The sequence below is a fragment of the Podarcis vaucheri genome, assembly GCF_965113315.1.
Source record: "Podarcis vaucheri genome assembly, chromosome: Z".
Lineage (NCBI taxonomy): Eukaryota > Metazoa > Chordata > Lepidosauria > Squamata > Lacertidae > Podarcis > Podarcis vaucheri.
In genome coordinates, this window is record NC_138758.1 from 9,247,873 (window position 1) to 9,263,469 (window position 15,597).

Below are 15,597 nucleotides of genomic sequence, written 5' to 3' on the forward strand. Positions count from 1 at the left end.
ATTGGACATAAGCAAGCACCTGCAATGTTGATTATATGGAAGGGTCCCAACAGAAGGCAACCCTTGTGTTGGGTCTCTTTAAATTGTGCAGCTTTAAATAAATACAGAAGGAGTAGCAAACCTGCTGTTGTGAGTTTTTGAGAAAATCTACACACACCAAAAACTCATGGTCTCTGCCCAATTCTAATAAGGAACCATTGTAGTCAAGAGATGAGATCACTTTGTAAAGCAAACAAGCTTTAATGGACTCATGCCTACTAGGAAAGGGCAGCCAACGATCAAAGAGGAGTTTCTAGTGTGCAGCTGAGTTAACTTTGAAAATGTAATTTGCCAGTTGAGGGCACACCCCAAAATCCAGGACAGTTGCTGTGCCAAAGGGGTAATTTACCTCCGGATCAGACAGCCTCTGAGTGGGGGGGGGAGCGGCTTGTGAGATTTTGCTAAAATTGTCAAAGACAGTGAAGAAACCTGAACTGTAAGACCCCCCCCCTTGAACTGGATGGCTGCTCACATTTCTGCCACACAGAAAAAATCAAGGTGAAGAAATGACCCTTATATTAAATTTATTTAAGTGAATTAGACCACTGATTTAGAACCCTGTGAAGTTCTCAGTCTGGCTCATAAACTCATAAACAATTATTACAGTAAGAATTTCATTCAGATCTGGTAACAAGAACAGAAATGACTGAGTGTCTCTGTGGTGCCAGGATTATTCAAGTCCTGCCTTTATCCTTGGTCTTCCTTGGTTTTGCCCTTTAACCTCCTCCTCCTAGTCAACAAAAGTAGGTGCGGAGCTGAGTAGCTGGATCTCGCTCAGCCCATGATAGATGTAAGTCTTCCAATTCAGTATTTTTCTTTTCTAACAAGTGCATTTCAGTCAACCATGATTCATTTTTACAGGCTTTAATCATAAGATGGCAGTCCTGAGTGCACACTAGTGATAAAGTCCTAGTGAATCCCGAGGTGCTTACTTCTGAGTAAACATGTTTAGGATTGTGTTTACAAGTGTATCTAGCTGATATTTTTGAATGTCTTAGTTTATCACCTGCACCTGATAAATGAAACTTAAATGTATCAATTACCCCAAACTCCAATATAGAAGTCAGTCAGTCAGTCAATCAATCAATCAATCAATCAATCAATCAATCAATCAATCTTTATTGCAGCCAAAGACCAGACAGCAGAGTTAAGAACAACAACATACGGCACAACTGCATAAAGAAGCGAATGTAATTAAAAATTGCCTATAAACTTATTTACATTAAAAATAACACTCCTTCAGCTAAAATCTGTATTCCGTAGATTAAAATCAGTACTCATTTGCCGGCCATCGCTGTCACCACAGCCTGTCTTGTCCTCGTTGCTATAAAACAGAATTTCGCAATAGGCCTAATGATATCCAGATCGGCAAGAAGGTATTTAACATAATTTTCCTCTGTGTGGCCAGGTAATTTCCTTAATAATGGTAAAATTAGCTCTCTTTGGGTATCACAGTACAACGGGCAGTATAGAAGAACGTGCCCAATGGATTCAATCTCATTAGAGTTGCACGGATGTAATCTTGTTCAACTGGGATGTCATGATATCTGCCCTCTAGTAGTGCTGAAGGGCGAGCATTAAAACTGGCTCTGGAAAATGCCCAACAATACTTTAGGGTTATCCAGGGCACTTAAATAATTTGCTGGATGGGATCTTTGGGGTTTGTGCAGAGATTATAGATTTTAAAAGATTGGGTAAAATCATTTTGGAATTCTATGTCCCAGATTCATTCTTTGATTATATCTCTGGTGCTTCCCATTTCCAGTCTTAAAAAATATTCAAGAGAAAGGCCATAAAAGGACAGTTTTCTTCTAATGCCCTTCTACCATTTTGTTTGATAGTTACAAAATGTTGAGGTGTTTAAGTATAAGATAACTTGCATTTTAATGAACCAAAGCTGACACTTGTTTTTTATGGGGAATTAATTTCCGGGCAGATTGTATCCATGCTACCCCACATGTGGCTTTATGAGCACATTTTCAGATATGGGGAATGGAAAAAAAGCACATTTAAAGTCATATCTTTTGTTTCAAACTTGCTTATAATGTTAAATATAAAACTACATTTACAGTGACGAGTAGTTTCTAATGATAATTTTATTGGTCCCTTTCATACAAAAAGAGTTATCTTTGCTGAACACATTTACTTTCAAAGTATAGTTATATCATACATAAACTATAGATGCTCCAGTTTCCTAAATCTGCAAAACCAACCAACCCATCCTCTGCATTGCTGACAGTGAAGCTTGCTTTTGTGTGTGTATGTCTGTTACAATGATGTGTGGGAAGAAGGTTTTTCCGCAGTGTGAATGGAGCTGCCACTCCCGATCAAGAGAGAGGAAATTGATGACTCTGCACAAGCACCCTGCTGGTCATTGCTGCAGAGTGCTGAGTCACTGATATTATTTCCTGCTGATCTGCTTTCTCTGCAGCTCGCTTGAAAATGGCTTTAAGGTTAGGGAAACTAGGCTGGCATCAGCATCACCTCAAAACCGACAACCTTTATGAGTCTGTTGAGACAATTAGATTCTTCCCCCATATGCTTAGCTACCCTTCTTTTCAATTATTATTTTTTAAATTACATTGTCTACAAGGCTCTAGAGTGCAGGAATGAATTTCTAAAAAGATAGCTTTATCTCACTGTTGCTCACAGGTTTTTCCCCAGCTGTACCTCACAGGAACTCAGTTCTGGCACTGCTCAGGTGGGTGCCATTGCCATTATAAGAGAGCAAGAGTGGTGTTCGTTATGAGTTCTGGCACCTCTTTTTCTTGAAAAATAGCACTGCTGGTGCTGGTAACTTTCAGGTCTTGATATCTAAAACTCTTTGCAAAACCCAGTTCACAATTTATATCCAGTACAGCTTAGGAATCTGAATCACATCAAAATGGGAGGGTGCTTTCTTCCTTTATATATATCCCATCCCCATCTTAGGAGAAACAGTAGTAATTGGGCGGGATTATCACATGATGTATAGAAGTGAGAGCTGGACCATAAAGAAGGCTGATCGCCAAAGAATGGATGCTTTTGAATTCTGGTGCAGGAGGAGACTCTTGAGAGTCCCATGGACTGCAAGAAGATCAAACCTCTCCATTCTGAAGGAAATCAGCCCTGAGTGCTCACTGGAAGGACAGATCCTGAAGCTGAGGCTCCAATACTTTGGCCACCTCATGAGAAGAGAAGACCTCTGGAAAAGACCCTGATGTTGGGAAAGATGGAGGGCACAAGGAGAAGGGGACGGCAGAGGACGAGATGGTGGGACAGTGTTCTCGAAGCTACCAACATGAGTCTGACCAAACTGCAGGAGGCAGTGGAAGACAGGAGTGCCTGGCGTGCTCTGGTCCATGGGGTCACGAAGAGTTGGACATGACTAAACGACTAAACAACAACAAATCACATGGTATGCTGTGTACATACCATGTACACAGTTCTGATTTCTGCATCTCAAAAAGGATATTGCAGGGTTGGAAAAGGGGGAGAAAGGGGCAACCCAAATGATCAGGGTGCTTGACAATTTTATAAGGATTATGTTTGGGGAGTTAAGAGTGGATGCAATCGAACTTTATTAAAGTTATGCATAAGAACATAAGAAAAGCCTCCTGGATCAGGTGAGTGGCCCAACCTGCTCCTGCAATGGCCAACCAGATTCCTGTGGGAAACCCACAAGCAGGATTTGGGCACAAGAGCACTCTCCCTTGTGGTTTCCAGCAGCTGGTATTCAGAAGCATCCAACACTTGGAGTCAGAGCATAGCCATCATGGCTGGTAGCCACAGATAGCTCTCGCCTCTGTGAAATTGTCTAATCCTCTTTTAAAGCCATCTAGGTTGGTGGCCATCACTGCCTCCTGCGGAAGAAAGTTCCATAGTTTAACTAAGTGCTTCTTCTTCTTCTTCCCTGCCTATCTGGCTAGGTTTCCCCAGCCACTCTGGGCAGCTTCCAACAAAATATTAAAAACACAATAAAACATCAAATATTCAAAACTTCTCTAAACAAACCCACCCTCTGAATCTTAGCATCCTGAATCTTCCAACATTCAGCTTCATTGGATGTCAATGAGTTCTACTATACAGTGGTACCTCTGGTTGCGAACGGGACATGAGCAGAACGCAACCTGCGTCTGCACATGCACAGGTCACGATTCGTCGCTTCTGTGCATGCACGTGACATCATTTTGAGCATCTGCGCATGCGCGAGCAGCGAAACCCGGAAGTAACCCTTTCCGGTACTTCTGGGTCGCCGCGGGACACAACCTGAAAAGACATAACCTGAACCGAACGTAACAAGAGGTATGACTGTAATGACAGAGGAAGGAAAACGTTTCTCTATCCACTTTCTCCATGCCAGGCATAATTTTAAAACTTTTATCATGTCAACTTTTTCTTGACTATTCTCTAAATTAAAAAGTCCCAAATGCTACAATGTTTCTTTATAAGGGAGTCTATCATCCCTTTCATCATTTTGGCTGCCCCTTTTTGAACCTTTTCCAACTCTACAATATCCATTTTTGAAGTAAGGTGGCCATAACTGTACACATTATTTCAAATGCCGTTACAACATAGATTTGTGTAACAGCTTTATTATACCAGCAGTTTTATTTTCAATTCCTTTCCTAATGATCCTTGGCATGGAATTTGCCTCTTTTACCACTGTCATGCACTGGGTCAACATATTCATAAAGCTATCTAGTATGAATTCAAGGTTTTGTTTCTGGTCCATTAGCACCAGTTCATATCCCATGAGTGTATATGTGAAGTTATGGTTTTTTGCCCCAACATGCAACACTTTACACTTGTTTACATTGAATTGGACTTGCCATTTTACCTCCCGTTCATTCAGTTTAGAGAGGTCCTTTTAGAGCTCACCACAATCTGTCTTTATTTTAATGACCCTGAACAATTTAGAATCATTAGCAAAAGGCTGGATGAGGCTGCTGAAGAAGCCAGAAATCATCTTGGCTGTGAGTCCTAGAACAGCTGCTTCCTGCCTTGCAGGCCTTTTCCCACCTGGCCTGGGAAGGTGAAGCCCTGACTGACTCCAGCTACAAAAGCCGAGGCTGCTGAAGAAGCCAGAGACCATATTGGTTGTTCCTTAGTTTGGAAACAGGTCATCGAACCTGAGCATCCACAGCCGCCATGAACCACCATTTGCAGGGTTGGCAGCAACAGTAGCAGATACGTTCTACGCTTAAAGTAATATTTTTAGTCTCTTGCTAATTATGCTGTTTTAAATGTGCATATTTGACTTCCTTTAGTAACGTTTTCTTTTGAAGATTTTTTTGGTTAACTTTGCTGTGTTAAATGTGCATTCTGTAGTTGACCTCCTTTGTAATGTTTTATTTCGAAATCTTTAAGATAGCATTTTAGTTCCCTGCTAATTATTTTTGCTTTGAATGTATGCTTTATAGTTGACTTTCTCCTGTAATGTTTTATTCTAGATTTTTTTATTTGATGTTTCAATGTAAGTTGTAAGCTACTTTGAGATTTTTTTTCTTTGAAATATAAAGCAGTATACAAAGGAAATTATCAGCAATAATAATAACACTGTGAAGAGCACCTTCCACACTCTGCCCCTCCCAGCGCTGGCAGTGGCGAGGGATGGGTAAGCACACTCTGTCCTTGCTTGGACGCGCACCTGCCCCAGGCACCTGTAGACAGTACTATGTCCCTGGGAAGAGGAGCAGTACATGAGTCTATGATTCTATGCCATTGCTTGTGTGCTTAGTGGGTTTCAGCCTGGCAAGCAAAGTGAAAGAAATGGGGAAGAACAGAAGCAGCTGCACGTGGTGACAGGAGGAGGTAGATTCAGGGAGTGGGGGGAAGCTGACAGAGTGTGCTTTACCAAAAGGGACTCCCAAAACACTGGTGCGGACGCAGTGCCTCTGATTGCCAGTTGTTGCGCAATAACTGTAAATGTGGGCTATCTCCATGCGCTGCTTGTGGGCTTCCTAGAAGCATCTGATTGGCCATTGTGGCAAACTAAATGCTGGACTAGAAGGACTGTTAGCAGGACTCTTCTACTGCTGTCATATTCATCTCCGTTCATTCGTTTTAGCTGTTTTGAATATATAAAATAATCACACCTGTGGACTGGTTGCTAATGCTGTCTCCGAAGTACCAAAGTACTTCCCCATGCTGTCATTAAAAGACTTCCAAGTCATGTATGTATTGTCATCCCCATCAGGAATGGAAAAATATGGAAATGTGTTGTTATTTATAAATGCATTCAGTTGGCTGCATTTCTAAAATAATTAGATTTGCTACCTAACCTGACCTTAGCAGCACTGGATTGGTTTTGGAGAAAAATTAAATTTTAATCTAAATGTTAATTTTTTAAATGGATAAGCAGTTAGGAGCCACTCTAACAGACATTTCCATTGTGTTGGGTATCAGTCCCCCTGTCTGGATGTGTATTACAGAGCACTTACTCTACAGAAAAATGAGCTTCTTCAGAATCTCATTTTTCCTTTTAATCATTGTTCTACCACAGCATGATTTTAGTCTCATCTCACTTTCACAGGGAAGGTTGGGGACGTGTTGCCAATGAGTGAATTCAGAGAAAGCTATGATTGAGGAATCCCCACAAGGTAGGACTTGGCTTGTTTCAACTCAGGCTGATGAGAGTTGTAGTCCAAAACATCTGGAAGGCAACAAAGACATTAGGATGTGTGTTTTATAGCATCTTAACTCTTTTTCATAGCAAGCAATATTTTTTTACAGTGAGTAAACTAAAAATAAAAAGAGTACTGTAGACCAGAAACTCAGAGCAAAACAGATTCAAAATTGTGACTGTTTCTTAAGGCAGCGGTGCTCATCTTAGCTTTTGTAATGTCTGTGGTAGGCTTTCCTCAGCCCTTTTAACACCACATCAATCCCTAACAGCTGCTTAGGTGGCCCTGTATCATGTACACATAATCAGTCTGCAATATTTCCCAGCTTTTGTTGGCTGGAATAGTGAAACAGCCATATGGTGACTTTTTGGGATGTGGTGACTATCCATGTGTGAACATGTTTGCAACTCACCTGCTCATTCACCCACTTGGTATGTTTTAATCTCTCCACATCATCTGTATCAGAGCATCCAAAAGAACGGACACTTCTTGTAAAACAGTGCCGTCCAGATTTTGTGGACCATGTCCCATCATCCCTAGCCATTAGCCACATTGGCTAGATCCAATGCAAGCTGTAGTCCAACAGGCACACCCCTGGCTACCACTGTCTCCTAAAAGATCACACTCTGGTGACTTTCCCATCAGTTTGCCATTTATCTCAGTGGCATACTGAGGTCTCAAATATCAAAAGTGGTGTAAGAACTCAGAAACTGGGAGCTGCAACATTGGCCCAAAGTCCAGCCCACAAGACCAGTGCAAACTGTACCGTCCACGAGTCTGCCCTAGTGAGAGAATGAATATACACTTCTCTCTATGACAGTTTGTGCCTTTCCACTGAGCAAATTGGCCCTGCTGTCTTGCCATGCTATCTTGTTCAAGGAAAAGAGATGAGCATAAAAATAGATCTTGTTAGATTTTCAGGCTCTAGGAGAGAACTGTAACCTAATCCCCTACATAATCTAATTTACACAGTGCTTTCTCGCAGCCTCTGTGTTGAGAACGGCAGCTCAGGCTTGGTAGCCATCATTTTGGAAGACTCACTAGCTGCATTTTAAAAACAACACAACAACTGATCCCCTGTTGTCTTGCAAATATGCAAGTTTGCAAAGTTTGTAGCACCTTAACTAGTTAGTTCAATCAAATCTGTCCTTTTGCCTCATAGATGTACAGAGTGTGCTGAGACCTAGTAGCAGCACCAAGCCAAGACTTCAGTGCGGACCAAATAAATGTAGTACTCTTTAAAGCAGGCCTTCTTGGAGCCTTGTTTCCAGTCTCCTCCCAAATGTCCTCATAGAAATGCGTAATGTTGATCTTGTTAAAAAAGAAAATAAAAAAATTGCCGGCAAATGTAGTAATGGCCAATAAATTATATAAAGTATTGCAACACACGCAGCACCAATGTGGCTGTTTCGATAGACTGTAATTGTTTTCCAGCTCTTACCTCGTCAGTTGCTCTGGCTTCCAACTGGGGGAGAAGTGAATAACAAGCCAATCAGCATGCAAAATATAGAACAGGGTGGCACAACACACGGCCATCAGCCAAATATGAGATTAACATGTGACTGTAGCAAAGAACAGGCAGTCTCTGCATTCTGTCTTTTCAGTGCTGCTTAGAAGTGCTCCTCTTCTATTCTACAGTTAATCCATCAAAACAAATCATTCAGCTCCACAGGGTTAGCAGACATAGGGCTGTATCCAATTTACCCTTATTAGTATTATGATTAATAATGGTAACATGAATTTGATTTCTTACCTGCCCTGCACCAGAAGATCCAAGGATGTGTTGCAACAATTTAAATACAGCATTACAAAGATCTACCCAAGAGTTAGGTCCATGGAAATTAATGGGCCAAATTAGTCACGTCCATTAATTTCAGTGGGGCTTCTCTGGGTAGTATTAGCATTGACTACAACGCATAATCTCATATTGATTCTATCCTGGTTTATTCATTGCCACTGCATTTTATCTGATATACTTCGCTTGTGTACGCAACAGCATGCTAATGTGCATGTAGGTTACACAGATCCAGTTCATCTATGTGTGGTTTTGTGCATGTTCATCTTCACATGATTGTTTTCAGTTGAACTCAAATGTTTCTCATGTACACTAGTAGGCAGTGCTTGATGGGATGCATTCGACTGGGTGTTGTCACCTCTCCTCAAATAATAATTCCCCACTCTCCTTGAGTTCCGGAAATCTGAAGTCAGTTGTGGGCATTTGTGCAGTTATTTGCTTAGCTGTGCATGTGGCCACTTCCCAACCCCAACCCCCGATACAGGTTTTCCAATATACCAGACTTGCACAGAGCAGCAGGTTACAAACGTGTGTTTGTGTGAGTGCGTCTCTTGTTCCTGGCTCCATCAGCAGCCCACCAAGGTACTCCTTGCCAATGGAAGGAGGGGGTGTCGTAATAGTCAGCACCCAGCAAAACATCACCACAGCTGTAAAAACAAAACAAAACCATTCACACAATATGCTTCAGTACATCCACGTGATTTTATGTTCAGTACATCCATGTGATTTTATGTTGGATTTCCCCCCTTATTACATTATCCAGGAAATCTAGAAAATCATAATTAAATTCTGAGGAGGAAATTGTGGGCTGACACTGGGATGAGGACAATATCATGTGGAACATGCAAAGAGCATGTGCATATGAGATGTATAAAATCTTCTTTAAACTACTTTGTGTGCATAGCCTCATATATACTCTCTCTCTGTGTGTATATATGAGGCTATGCACACAAAGTAGTTTAAAGAAGATTTTATTATCTGATTTACTTCCTATTCAAATACATTGAAGGAGGGGTTTGCTCAATGAAAACATTTGTTAGTAGCAGAAGCTGAGATCAGGGAAGAATCAGGAAAGGACTGTACTTTTCTGCGTATAATACGAGGTTTGTTTAATAAAATAATTATGTTTAAAATTGGGAGTCGTCTTATACATGGATAGTGCATAGGGGGGACGTGAGCCGGAGATTGTCAGAGGCTTTGGGGCATGTTATCAGTGGCTGCGCCAAGCGCTAGTGATGATTGGGTGTGTGAGTGGCAGTGTAGTTAATTCGAGTGAGCAATTTCCTTCACCCCCTCCCAAAAAAAACCCCTCAACAACTCTGGGCAAAACTCTCAAAAAAAAACTCACCAACTATGGGCAATCTCCCCCCATTTTCCTAATTTGTAGTCCCCAAAAATATACACTGGGGCAGAAAAACACAGTACTATACATGGAAAAATATGGTACTTTTTCACACAGTGCCACAGTTTGCATGTTATGGTAAACCGTAGTTTATCATGTGGACAAAACAAACCACAACCCTTATTATGTGCAAAAGAAGCAATATGGTTTATTTTGCTCCAGATAAACTGTTATCAGTAAAATAGCAACAAACCTTATCAAAATTTGCTTAGGGCAAAACAAATCACAACCCCCAGTTTAGCTATAATGCTAAGCCAGGGGTTTGCTTCTCCAACACTGATAACCTCCCTCTGGTGGGTGGATGGTGCTGGGTTTTGGCTTCATAAGGATCGACGCTTGGAAAATGAGTTTCATAGAATCATAGAATCGTAGAGGGGGAAAGGACCTTGAGGATCATCTAGTGCAACCTTTTGGTTGCTGCTGGAGGTTCAGTTAGAGTTAAGACTAAAGAGCCATTCATTTGCATTTGCAAAATGGGAAATGTGGTGGTTTTCCCTAAAACAGGAAACATTCAACTGGTGTGATATCTAATTAACTGCACTAGAAATCAGTTGGGTTGGGCAAGAGCCAGAGATTCTTGGAGTATGCATTGATCTGACTGTGCCGTTATTCTGATTTAGCATTGAATACTCAAAAAGTTTCAAGTTTCCCAGCACAAAGTGAGAATACCTTTGTTTTCTCCAAAGCCCCAAATTTGGATTTCTTAGAGGAGTAAGGAGGTAGGTTAAATAATGGAGAGTGTGTTTTCTGGAAAGGGGTGGATGGGGAGAAGTACCTTTGAGCACTCATTTGGTTCATGTGTTGTCTGTTCATCTACATTCACCGGTAAAGAGAGCCCATTTCCCAAAATCCTGGAAACAGTCTTGCCAAGAGAGAGATCCTGTGTATGTGTATGCATGTGTCTGTATCTAGTTGTTTCAGAAGAGAATCTACTATAAAAGGAGTTAATTTATGTTAATGGTTTTGTCAAATTAAACAACTACACATACAAATTTACTTCCCTGAATTCATGGCATTACAATCTTCCCCATGGCAACACTGAGAGTCAGATATTGAGTGGCAAAGTTCAAATGGGTGAAAAAGGAAACAAAATAGTCTAAATATATTCAATTACCAGTTTCTTTAAAAAAGAAAAGCAAGATAAACCTTTAGACAGTGTTTTCTGCTTGCGGAGTCCTTTATAATGTTTGTTCATTTTCTTCCCATTGTACTAAAATGTATATACAGAGAGTCCTTTTAATTTCCCATTATACTGTATACCAAAGCATTCATGCCTAATACTATTACTGATAAAGAAACCACAAGCATATTTGCAGAGACTGAATGTCTATAAAGAGACGATCAAGGGAGTCCCTTGAGAAAATAAAGTCCCATATCAGATTATGTTGTGAAAAGGCTGGAACTAGTATGCTCAGCTCAATTACAGAAGAGAAAGAGAGAGTGTGTGTGTGTTTTAAAGAGAGTCAGTCCTGTTTTATATCACACAATTATTTTCTTAAGCCTAGGAACATTACATAAATTAAAATTTAAGATAATGGTCATTTGGCACAAAACAAGCCCTATGAATGCTTTGGATAATAATTAAAGAGGATTTAGCAAGATAATCAGTTAATATTCTGTGGACTTTTGCATCCAAAGTAAAAGCTGAGAGATGTAGTGGCCCTGTTGGCATGTTATGTGATTTAGTGTGAATGGAAATATCACTTTCATTTTGCTGATCTCGCAGTGCAAGCAGGACCAACAAACCATGATCCCTGGCTTACCAAATTGGCCATGTGACACCCAACTATGTCCCCGCTGGTACAAAAGGATAAAATGGGAGAGGTGTTATTGAATCACAGACTTGTAGAGTTGGAAGGGACACTAAGGATCATCTAGTCCAACCCCCTGCAATGCAGGAATATTCAGCTGCCCCATACAGGGATCAAATCTGCAACCTTGGCGTTATCAGTACCATGCTCTAACCAGCTGAGCTACTGGTTAGTTTTTGTTTTGGTTCTTGCTTTTATTATGTATTTTGTGTTTGGAAGAAGGGTGGCATACAAACTTTAAAATATTGTCAGCAGATTTATCTCTGTAATAAATTTATTGTGTGGATTGTCAGCATTTTTTAAAAAAAGCAATGGCAACCTCTGTGCAAATATATTTTTAAATGTAATGAGAGAGAGAGAGAGACCATGCATAGCTGCAAAGCTCACTGGGTCACTCATAATCTCTGCATTATATGTGCATAAGCTTGCATACATATATAGCAAAAAAAACAACAACCCAGATAGACTAAAGTTTTAACAGTGTAAGCGGCTCCAATAAAAATGGAAAGTAAAATGTCTTCTGATGGATGTGAGAGTTTTATGGGCACCTCCCAGTTATTGTAAAATCCCATCATGAGATGACCTAGCATGTGACACCATCTTGTAAGACACAGTAACTACAGTGGTACCTCGGTTTAAGAACTTAATTCGTTCCGGAGGTCCATTTGTAACCTGAAACTGTTCTTAACCAGAAGCATCACTTTAGCTAATGGGGCCTCCCACTGCCACCGCGCCACTGGAGCACGATTTCTGTTCTTATCCTGAACCAAAGTTCTTAACCCGAGGTACTATTTCTGGGTTAGCAGAGTCTGTAACCTGAAGCGTATGTAACTTGAGGTACCCCTGTACTAGATCCCCCAGAAAATGCATTGGACACAATGTTTGGGAAGTTCTCTTGCAAAAAGAACACCATGGATGAACCTACTGCTTCTTGCTCTCCTCTCCACTTCTGCTTAGGAGATGGAACAACACTTGGCCACACAGCAAGTGGACTCCTCCCCTTTGCACTGGAAACCACAAATCCCAAGAAAACCTGTTCCTGCTTTGGCAGATTTCGAAAAGCATTTATTAGTTTTGAGGTAATGTGATTTCAGCATTGGAACTGCAGAAAAGAACATATTTAAAAAATGCATGTTGATGGTTCCTCTTTCTCCCTCTCTTGCTGTTTAAAAATATAAGAGCTTAGCTAAGTACAGAAGGTAGAACAGTGTCTCACAGTTGCTTGCTGATGTGAGTGCTGTGAGTGTTTGTTCTTATAATGCCGCAAAGCAGCCATCATAGATGCAGTGAAATTTCATGACTTCCACGTGAACTCTGCCTCCATGTCCTGGAGTCATTTTAAACTGTCCAACTTACTTAGCATCTCTGGGGTTCTGAAGCCATCTAGAGTATTGTACAGAGAGCTGATAGCAGCTGACCTCTTATGTTCCTCGCTGCTATCTTCTGCAGACTGGGAAACATTAATTTGATTATGCTGCTAATGAATCCTTTTTTATATACTTGTGGTTATTATGTTATGTTTTTAGTGTGTACCATATCCTACATGCAAAAAAAAAAAAAAGTGACCTTGCTATATTTGAATGTGTGTTTAAATATAACAGGTGCTTGCAGCAGGGAACACCTGATTGGCTGGTGTTTCATAGATAGATAGATAGATAGATAGATAGATAAGTATTTTATTATGACTTTTATCATTTATATGCTGCCCATCTGACCGGGTTGCTCCACCCAATCTGGGCAGCTCCCAACAAAAAATAGTAAAAGCACAATATAACATCACACACTAAAAACTTACCTGAGCATGGCTGCCCTCAGGTGTCCTTTAAAAATAACATAGCTGTTCCGCAGGGCAGGTGCGACTACCGAAAAAGCCCTCTGCCTGCTTCCCTGTAACCAGACTATGGCTTCAGAGGGTGTACGAACATGCAGTTTGTTCACATTAAACTCCAGTTTGTTTAAAACAATAGTTTAATGTTACATGTGAACCAAGCCACAAGATTTGGTTCACAAGTTCAAGACTATCCACTAAGCTTCATGGTTGAGTCAGGATTTGAACATAGGTTTCCCAATGCAAGACATTACCTCAGCCTAGCTTTCCACACAGTGTTGTATTGAGATGGAAATGGGATGATGATGATGATGATGATACAGGTTACATATGCTTCAGGTTACAGACTCCGCTAACCCAGAAATAGTGCTTCAGGTTAAGAACTTTGCTTCAGGATGAGAACAGAAATCGTGCTCCGGCGGCGCGGCAGCAGCAGGAGGCCCCATTAGCTAAAGTGGAGCTTCAGGTTAAGAACAGTTTCAGGTTAGGTACAGACCTCCGGAACGAATTAAGTACTTAACCCGAGGTACCGTATAATTATTTATTATTTATTATTTATTATTTATTATTTATTATTTATTATTTATTATTTATTATTTATTATTTATTATTTATTATTTATTATTTATTATTTATTATTTATTATTTATTATTTATACCCCACCCATCAGGCTGGGTTTCTCCAGGCACTCTGGGTGGCTCCCAACCGAATATTAAAACACAATACAGCATTGAATATTAAAAACTTCCCTGCCTACAGGGCTGCCTTCAGATGTCTTTTAAAGGTAGGATAGTGACTTACTGTATTTCCTTGACATCTGATGGAAGGACGTTCCACAGGGCAGGCACCACTACCAAGAAGGCCCTCTGCCTGATCCCCTGTAACTTGGCTTCTCGCAGTGAGGGAACCGCCAGAAGGCCCTCGGAGCTGGACCTCAGTGTCCGGGCAGAATGATAGGGGTGGAGACGCTCCTTCAGGTATACTGGACCGAGGCCGAGGTCAGCACCAACACTTTGAACTGTGCTCAGAAACGTAGTGGGAGCCAATGCAGGTCTCTCAGGACTGGTTTTATATGGTCCCGGCAGCCATACCCAGTCCCCAGTCCAGCTGCTGGTTTCTGGATTAATTGGAATTACTCCCATGTATGCTATCTCATACATGAGACTCCAATACTTTGGCCACCTCATGAGAAGAGAAGACTCCCTGAAAAAGACCCTGATGTTGGGAAAGATGGAGGGCACAGGGAGAAGGGGACGGCAGAGGATGAGATGGTTGGATGGTGTTCTCAAAGCTACAAACATGAATCTGACCAAACTGCGGGAGCTCAACCCTCTTGGAAGAAGGAGGACAAAAATGTGGTGAACAAATAAGACTAGCTAGTTTAATCTAAAAGTTCTGACTGCCTGATTACACAACATATACTTTTTTAAACAAAAAATCCTTAGCTTTTCATTTAGCAGACTTCTTGGTGCATCCTGAATTGTCTGCTATGATATCACCACATAAAAATAGGCCATTTGGAACGCTGCATTGGAGGGAGCCGGTCCCATATTTGACTCCCACATTCCATGACAGCTGAATTCCAGTTGCACTTTATCAGTAGCTGTCTTGTACACTGGTTACAATGCCTTGGGGATAGCTCTAAACTAATTCATATTCTCTTATTTAAACCTCGAACTCATTCTTGATTTAATTGCTGTAGTGTGAGACATTTGAATTTTGTCTAGAATTGGTTCGGAATTTGTCTAGAATTGGTTCGGAATTGCCTCCCCCCCAACCCCCCCCCACTTTCCCATGTTGATGCTCTTGGGCCGCTGTGTGTCACTGTCCGAGGACACAACTTCTTATTTGTTGGGTCTCTGAAGTCAGGGAAGCAGTATTTCAATATTTGTTTGCACTCAGATGATTGAAGTTGGATTTTTGCTGTTTAAATACCAGTATTTAAAATACAAAAAGCTGCCATCACCACCTCACTGCCTCTGTTTGCTTTCCCATTATGTTCATGCAAGATTCCATTTTCCTCTTTCTTCACATTCTCCAGGTCTATAACAAACCCCATCTGAACCTTTTATCCACCCACTAAGTCCAGATTAATTTATTGCATTCCATACAGCTC

General features: G+C 40.9%; 2 long non-coding RNA genes across 3 annotated transcripts in view; one reads left to right on the top strand and one right to left on the bottom strand.

Moving 5' to 3' along the window:
• LOC309523491 overlaps window positions 1-8,127 on the bottom strand; it is a 43,369-nt gene extending 35,242 nt beyond the window's left edge. Inside the window, exon 1 of one of the 2 annotated variants that reach the window (XR_014215404.1) lies at window positions 8,086-8,127. This is a non-coding gene — a long non-coding RNA (uncharacterized lncRNA). The remainder of the gene's footprint in view (window positions 1-8,085) is intronic. The other variant, XR_014215405.1, reaches the window with a different exon arrangement.
• Window positions 1-15,597, top strand: part of LOC309523465 — a 313,851-nt gene that overhangs the window by 282,142 nt on the left and 16,112 nt on the right. The window contains exon 2 of the long non-coding RNA XR_014215359.1: window positions 12,610-12,731. This is a non-coding gene — a long non-coding RNA (uncharacterized lncRNA). The remainder of the gene's footprint in view (window positions 1-12,609; window positions 12,732-15,597) is intronic.